This window comes from Rana temporaria, chromosome 3, assembly GCF_905171775.1.
Source record: "Rana temporaria chromosome 3, aRanTem1.1, whole genome shotgun sequence".
NCBI classification, from domain to species: Eukaryota; Metazoa; Chordata; class Amphibia; order Anura; family Ranidae; genus Rana; species Rana temporaria.
The window spans coordinates 111396437-111405751 of record NC_053491.1 but is presented as its reverse complement, the minus strand read 5'-3'; positions in this window follow the sequence as shown (position 1 = coordinate 111405751).

Below are 9315 nucleotides of genomic sequence, written 5' to 3'. Positions count from 1 at the left end.
ATAACGGAGGGTGGCAACTAGCCTCTGCTCAGCACTGATGGCTTCCCGCATAACGGTGTCCTGCCTGGTAATATAGGGGGACACCAAAGCCAACAGGTGCTGAAAGACGGGATCAGACATCCTCAGGAAATTCCTGTAATCAACAGGATTATTTTCCTGAAGCTCCTGCAGCAAAGGCATGTGAGAGAATTGGTTCCTACGGAGCAACCAATTCTTGGTCCATGAACGCGTCCTCCTCCTGTTCATGAACTCCTCATCGTCTAGGTCATAAACAAACAGACCTACACACAGAAGATGCTTAGCACGAAGTCGGCGACGACTAGGTGCCTGCAACATGGCTACAAAGCTAGGAACGAACGACAAATCAGAATTGCACTAAACAGACCGCAGTGAAGAACAGCAAGACCTATGAAGAACGACCCTGACAATGAAAAACGCGGGGACAGGACCGCAATGTAAAACAATACGACCTGACCGCACGTCCCGATTGCCTAGATACGACCCCCACAAGCACAAACTGAACGGCAGAGATCAATCTGAAAGCACAAAGACTGAAAAGCACGAATCGTCACTCACCAAACTTTTACTAACACGCGTAAACACGGAATCAGCAAAAGGAGCCCCAAGGCTGGCGCCAACAAAATCAAACCTCCCCTTTATAGTCGCGTCATACGTCGTGAGCGTCACCGCGCCGGAGAACGACCAAATTTTGGTCTGTTACGTGTGTACGCAAAGCAAGCCTGTCGAGCTTCTCGACAAGTTCAACAAGGAACTCGACGAGGAACTCGACGAGGAACTCGACGGGCTTGGCACGTCGAGTTCCTCGGCCGTGTGTACGGGGCCTAAGGCATCATTGCCAATATGTCAGTTCCAAACTTGGGTGTGGGCTTCTCATCTGCTTAGGGGAACAAGACTTCACCGATGTCTACGGCACACTGAGCGCGCCGTTAGTGAAGGATGCATGAATGCGCGCGAGTGACATTATCGCGGCTCCGGCTAATCACATCGCTGGAGCCGCGATACCCGGAAGTCACTCCGGGAGTAATGGAGGCAACGGAGGAGGCAAACAAGGGCTTCTGCGGGGGCTTCAATCTCAGGTAAGTACCTCATAATGAGCTAGGATGCTATGCATCCTAGCTCATTATGCATTTGTCTTGCAGGTTTTTTTATTTTATTTATTTTTTAGGGGCTTTACTTCCTCTTTAAAGTGATACCTTTGCCAGCACATATTCTTGGGTCCTTGTGGGCTACATTTTTCATTATCCATCTATCTACTGAGTTTTCTATGACTGCATCACTGAGAATGTGATGTTTATTGTCTATATGGCTGATAAGTGTGCTTGGTCATCTGCTTTAATCTACCCCGTGTCCCTGATGAATAGGTGCTTTGAAATGTTCTGAACTATTTCACATTCAAGCAATTGAAAATTGATGGTTTATCCAATTATTTTAAGAGTATACATTGGAATATGGGGTAGTAGAGAGAATATGGTGAAATACTTGCAATCTATGTCAGCCATAATGTTTTATGTACAGGCTCTGTTCTTTTAAAATAGTTTCATGTATAATTAAACTGATAAATATGGTTTTGTCACTTTGTACATGCCTAAAAACTCTCATCTTGTGTATTCCAGTAATCACTATTTCATAGCTGTTAAAGAGTAACTGCAGTCTCCTCACATAATTTGTAATAAAAACATCTTTGCCATTCTGAAGCTTCCCTCCAACCACTTTGCATATTATTTTATATATACTGTGATTCTGTACTTGCCAAATATGCTGCAGAAATCCCCCCCCACTGAGTCTGGTTGCAACCATTTTAACTGTGGGCAGCTGAAGCTGCTGCCTGTTCACTTCCTGGATTTACACAGACACACACCTTGAGCTCTGCAGCTCTCATTGGCCCCATTATGACTCACCCTCTCTCATGAGAGAGAGAGAGAGAGAGAGAGAGGGAGAGAGAGAGAGAGCTGTGCATGGTGTCATAAGCCTTGCCTTTTACCAGACAAGAAACAGGAAGTGGGCTGTATAAGATTTTTACTGGCAGAAAAACATGTTTTACTATCCAAAGTTAAAATAACAAGGGCAGGAAATTTAATAGATGGAAATTTGAAAAAATAACTGAGGTTTCGCTTTAACCACTCCACACTACCTCATGAAAATGACCCTTAAAGTGATTGTAAAGTCTAGTTTTTTTTTCAATAAAAACACCAAACATGTTATACTTACCTGCTCTGTTGCAGTGGATTTGCACAGAACAGCCCAGATCCTCTTCTTCTCGGGCCCCACTTTGCTGCTCATGGCCCCTCCCTCCTGTCGAGTGCCCCCCAGAAAGCAGCTTGCTATTTGGGCAGCTCCTTGTGTCCATTCAGACACGGAGCTGCGGCCAGGCCCCGTCCCCTCTCTCTCCTAATTGGCTGACTGACTTTGATTGACAGCAGTGGGAGCCAATGGCACCACTGCTGTGTCTCAGCCAATCAGGAGGCAGAGTCTCGGACGGCCGGGAAACTCATGGACATCGCCGGATAGAGATGGGGCTCAGGAAAGTATTGGGGGTTGCTGGGGCAACTGCTGCATACAGAAGGATTCTTATATTAATGTATAGAGATGCATTAAGATAAAAAAACTTTCTGATTTTACAACTCCTTTTAACTCTACCTTAAGGAGACAACAACCCAAATAGTGGGGAAATATATCTCCCATCCAGGACCTATCCCTGGCATCCTGTACAATATGGAAAGATTGCATTAGAATTTGGACTGAAGGTGAGGGAAAATGTAAATATTTGAGTTGACACCTGAACAGGAATACTGTAAAAAATGCACACATTATTGAAAGCTACTTGTATTAGTGCATTATTGTGCCATTCATTTTGACAGTCCGCTTCCATCTGATTGCCCATATAGAGGAGAGCGGGACTGTGACTATGTCCACTCTGCATAACGGGAAAAATGCTGCATGTCATATTCTTGGTCTGTTCTTGTGCCTTTTCATGTTGTGTGCCTTAACACAATGTACAATGTGTTACAACGATGTTATTGTGTGTACGTTAACACAGTGCACAGGATCTGAGAAGTGTGAATGAGCCCTAAACAAAGAAAACATTTATTTCATGTTACATAACTATATATGAATCTCAATTCTTATTTACTATTGAATTTATATAATGTTTTCTCTCCAAATTATTTATATTTGAATATACTTGACCTAATTTAATTTTTGCATATTTAGTTTTGTGGTCTTAAGGTATAGTTTCTTTTGAACACATTTACTAATGAACAGGAAAATAGTAAGCATGTTTTCCATGATCTCACACATATTTTAAATTCATTTGCGCTTAATTAAAGGCTTTGTAAATATCAAGCATTATATTATGCCTCAGCAACCAATAATTGGGTTATAACATGAAATAACGGCTTAGTTCAATTTATATTTTCTGTAATAAACTAATATCCAAAACTGAATAATGGCCCTATAGCTTTATTACAGAAATACAGTTTTATTTTTTCCAGCAATAATTTGAGTCTCCACTATATAAGTTGTATGCAGGATTATACAATAAAAAATTTCAACCAGTGTTGTTCAGAAATGGTCATTCTAATATGTCACATTGTGTTAGGAGTCAATAAAATAACTGGAATCCAATTATCACGATGGGCAAACTGTAGAAAAAAAGGACTTCACTTTACCTATTAGGTTGTAAAGTCAATAAATGATAAAGAAGCTGTAGGACATACAGTAAATACTAGATAATTCCTTAAGCCAGGGTCGGGCACCTATGGCTCGCAAGCCAGATGTGGCTCTTTTGATGGCAACATCTGGCTCTTGCCAGTGTCATCTTAAGAGCATTATAGGCCCCCGGGCAATACAGTGCACAGGGGCCCTGTCTACTCAATCACGCAAGAGAATTTACTGACAAAAATCATAAAATTTACTGGCAGAACCACATTTTTTACTGCCAGTGCAAAAAAAGTACCTAAAATTACAGTTTTCAGTGCCGAACAATGCAAATGTCAGTATTTAAACTATACACATATACAGTAGCTAGTGCTATTAGCAATGTGTTTAAGTTAAACAAAAGTAAAAAAAAATGTCTTCATTGACATGAAGGTCAGGTTACTATAACCCAGCCAGCACAGAGTTTCCTCTTACATCAGAGTCTGCAGGATTCCCCCTTACAGTGAAAGGGAACTCTTATGTAAAGGGGAACGCTGCAGATCATGATCTAAGGAGGGAACTCTGATGTGGAGGGGGGCTCTGGTGACCAGAGACCACCTTATATCAGAGTCCGCTGCTTTCTCTTTCCCACTTACATCAGGGTCCGCAGACTGAGTTCCCCCTTGCATTGTAAGGGGGAATCCTGCAGACTCTGATGTAAAGGGGAACTCTGATGTGGGGTGCACTCTGGTGAGTAAATACACTAAGGTAAGGGGGGGTCACTAATATAGGAGGGGGAACCTTTATATCAGTGCCCCCTTACATTTTTTTACATCAGCAACCCCCCGCACTCGTGGAGGACCGGATCTTCTATGTGATTTCCGCAAACTGGGCATGGGCAGTTCTAACCCGTCACTCTCCACAATTTTTTACTGGAGTTGCTGGGCAGCCGGTGGGGCCCCCCAGGCAAGCGGGGCCCCCGGGCAACTGCCCAGCGTGCCCAATGGAAAAGATGGCCCTGGCTCTTGCCTCTTAATCCGCTGATCGCGTGGTGTGCCGATCTGCCGATTGAGCCCATAGGAAAGGCCGCGGCTTCGGCCTAGCTCTGGAGCAGCGGCCATCTTGGTATACCAGGTCAGTGCGGGCGGCGCGCTAATGTCATCATCACCCGCCTCAACTGCTCGTGGTGGAACTGGTGAAACCTTCAGCACTATCGGGTGCTGTTGTGATGGCTAATGTTGCCTGAGTAAGGAAGTCAGCTGTGGCCTCATCTAGGTTGTGGCTCTTCCTGGCCCTTTTGGTAGGAGGGCACAGGGGAGGGATTTGGCACTCTGTCTGTCTGATGGGCCCGGCCTCTTCTTGGCTCAAACTTTCCAGAGTGTGAAAATGGAACACATAATTTTCGTTTTTTTGTCATCAATCACAAACACTTTTCACCTCTTGACTTTTGAAAATTGAATGTGGACAAATAGAAAATATTATCATTCTGACTCCAGCATTTATCATTCTTGTCCTAATCCTTTTTGGCCACTACTGTCTATTGATATGGAAATCACTTTGTTAACGCAGAAATTTATTATCCATAATAACATCTAATTAACATCATTGTATTTTTGTCTACAATTCTTTTCGACAATGCTATACCTGGGTCAAGCTCAGCTCCTCCTCATCTTCATCCTGTGTAGGATCAGGGTCAGTGGCCTCAGCTGATGTGGAAGGTAGTGTGGAGAGGGATCTGCGTGGTACAGTTTGATCTGACAAAAATTGCAGGCTGTTAAAGTACCATAGCTTGGGCACATAAATCTGATCTACTGCTACTCCCAATTATTTGGGATTTCTCAATGTGTGTAGCAGAGCCACAGCACAACATAATAGTTAGCTCAAGACAAGATCGTCACCCCATGTAACACATAAGGTACGTTTGCACTATTGGATGAAATTACAAAGATTAAGGCCATTTGCAAACCTAGTAAACACAGATAACAGTATTTCAAATGAAATAGTCGTTTATGAACAAATCAAACATTTAGTCATGATCAACTGCATTTTGCTTCCAAGCCACTGCCCCTCTACCCACAAAGTAGTCCATATATTGTTTACGGACAAGACGGACATTCTGGGAGGGCAAACCAACACTGCAGGGAGGGGGGCAGAGATCCCCGTTGACACTCGGTGCTACCATGGCCAGCCCCAAGCTGTGCTCTCCACTCTGAACACTGCAGGGAGGGGGGCCGAGATCCTCTGCCAACAACCGGCGCATCCATAACCAGCCCCAAGCTATGTTCTCCACTCTGAACACTACAGGGAGGGGGGTCGAGATCCCCTGCCGACACCAGGTGCTTCCATGGCCAGCCTCAAGCTTTGTTCTCCACTCTGAACACTGCAGGGAGGGGGGCAGAGATTCCCCACCGACAGCCAGGAGATCAGAGACACACACACAGCACACTGCTGTAACAGAGGATTACAGCGTGTTTCCCCAAAAAGTACACAAGCACTTCAAACTACACTTATTTTCGCGTAAGCCCCCCTAATTCAAATTGTAAAGAGGTGGGCATGTGTTATGTAAATCAGGCTTGACCTGACGTGTTTGACATTTTTCCCGAACGTACGCCGCAAGGACGTCATTGGTTTCGACGTGAACGTAAATGACGTCCAGCCCCATTCACGGACGACTTACGTAAACGACTTAACTTTTTCAAATTTCGACGCGGGAACGACGGCCATACTTAACATTGGTACGCCGCACTTACACCACCATATAGCAGGGGTAACTATACGCCGAGAAAAGGCTAACGTAAACGGTGTAACTGTACTGCGTCGGCCGGGCGTACGTTCGTGAATTCGCGTATCTAGCTGATTTACATATTTCGACGCGTAAATCAGCATACACGCCCCTAGTGGCCAGCGTAAATATGCAGTTACGATCTGACGGTGTAAGAGACTTACACCTGTCGGATCTAATAGATATCTATGCGTAACTGATTCTAAGAATCAGGCGCATAGATACGACCGGCCGGACGCAGAGATACGACGGCGTATCTGGAGATACGCCATCGTATCTTCTCTAAGAATCTGGCCCTATATATTTTCTGAAAGCAGGCACCCTAGAGAATATAAAAAAAAAATACCATGCCAGTCAAAAGTCCTGAAAGTCAATATCTGTCTGCCGACAGAAGATGATAAACAAGTAGAACGGAAATCCCGTCACCAGCAAAGATGGAAAGGAATAGAATGCACTTGTTACCTCCATGCATAGGGGCAATCCTGCTTACAAAAAAATGTTGACTCTAAAGTAATAAAGACTCAACCTCGCATGTAAGAGAAAGCCGAATCCTCCATCAGGCTCCTCCTTTAAAGACTTTTCCCAGTAATACAAGGATCCAGACTGCCCAATCCTGGAGCCAGAAGCTCGGAGCGACAGCGGTGCACAAATCAATCTTTCCCTCAAAGGATAAAGAGTATCGCAATAGTGTAAGGCCCCGTACACACGACCAGTTTCCTCGGCAGAATTCAGCTTCCGACCGAGTTTCTGGCTGAATTCTGCCGAGGAAACTGGTCGTGTGTACACTTTCGGCCGAGGAAGCCGACGAGGAGCTCGACGAGGAAATAGAGAACATGTTCTCTATTTCCTCGTTGTTCTATGGGAGCTCTCGTCCCGCCGAGCTCCTCGGCGGCTTCAGGGCTGAACTGGCCGAGGAACTCGATGTGTTTGGCACGTCGAGTTCCTCGGCCGTGTGTACGAGGCCTAAGAGTTTTTTTAAAACCAACTTTAATAAAACTTGAATGCACTCACATTTCAAATGATAAAAGCAAGCGTATCTGTGTACAAATAAACAGTAATAGAGAGGCGTGCCTTTGTCGTCCTGTTCTGCCTTACTTGTTCCGCCATTACGTGACGTCTTCAGAGGCATAGCAGGTGGATGTAAGCATGCTATGTATGTGGAATGGGCCGGAAAAGATCACCCAGAACTACTTACATACTACGATGCACTTCACTATGTTCCATTCAAAAGAAAATAACACATTGCGAGTCACTAATGACTCACTAGAAGCTCAAAGGGGAAAAAAAGGACTAAGCTAACTAAAATATTTAAGTGATATAAAAAAGTCCAAATTTATTCAGATTTATAAGTGGAGCTATCAACACAACCTCTCAAATAATAAGAAAAATAATATATTTGTTGTCGCGCATATTGAAAGTGCCAGCTAGTGAACATAGAAAATACATCACATAACAATAATTCACTGAACTAACAATTAAAAGCACAGAACTTATAAAAAAGGGAATTAACTCGGCACACAGCACACTTCCTACAGGGGTAGAAACCTTTAAGGTCACCAAAAATGGAAACTTTCTTAGGGTTGTTCACAACATTGGGACCTAGATGTACCGGTAATCTTAGGGGTGGTAGTCATCGATAGACCACCTGAGGTTTGGCTGTAAGTCTAGACCTTCCAGTGTCGGGTAAAAATAAGATTAAAATCCTGAAATTGGTTAGAATATGGCGTATTAAAAGAATAACCAAATTGGTTCATATCCCTCTCAATTTTTGGTCTAGAGAATAAAATACTGGCAGTTCCAATTTTTTATGTCACACGATATTGGCGCAAAGGTCTAGGGAACACAACATTTCAGTACAAAAAACTAAACTAAAACTATGGTGCATGATCACCTATCTCACCTTTCAAAAGAGTTTGAGCATTACTTCCCAACCACAAAAGCCCCCCAAACTAGAAAGGAATGGATCCATGACCCGTTTGTGAATAAGATCAACTGCTTTAGATCGCAAATGACGGTGGCCTTATAAGTTCTGGATTAAAGCCAAAGTGGAATATCCTTCAAATGCCACAAAAGTACTCAAAAGCCTTCTTCCATTTCCAACATCCTATCTTTGTGAAGACAGATTTTCTCAAGACACGTTTTATGTAATCTACTGTCTTTAGTGTTCTCCCTGTTTTAAGTTACCTTTTCCTACTCATTCTTTACATGCTACCTAATTGTCACCCTAAACAAGATGGAAAAGGAGGGTGGCCATTTTGATATGGGCTCCCAGTGTGAAGTACAATTCCCTGATAGTGACACAACTTTTCTCCTTCTTGTCACCTAAACTTTCCTTTTGGCCAGTGAAGCAGCCAGTCATTGGGATAGGCTGATAGGAACATATAGAGGCTGGAGGTAACAACCAGCTCTGACACTACTTGGAAATGTCAACAATTTGCTTGTCAGGTTAGCCCAGTAAGTTACAGTATTAGAATCTGCTGTATGTCCCGGAACATCTAGGTTTTTATGACAAGGTCTCATGAAATAACAATACTAAAGTAAACATTTGGCCATTAACCTCCCTGGCGGTAAACCCGAGCGTGACTCGGGGTGGATTTTTTATGCTATTATCGGTATCCCCGAGTCACGCTCGGGGTGGATGTGCAGAGTGTGCAGCGGCGTGCAGCGGCTTACCTTCTCGCTGGATCCACAGGCAAGTTACTTACCTTGTCCCTGGATCCAGTGTGGCATCCCCGCTGTGTGAGCGAGCGGGTCCTCGCTCGATTCACAGTCTCCCCGTGTGCCGCCGATCTCCGTTCCCTGCGACGTTACGACGCACGGGGGCGGAGAACAGCGCCAAATTCAAAAAAGTAAACAAACACCTTACATACAGTATA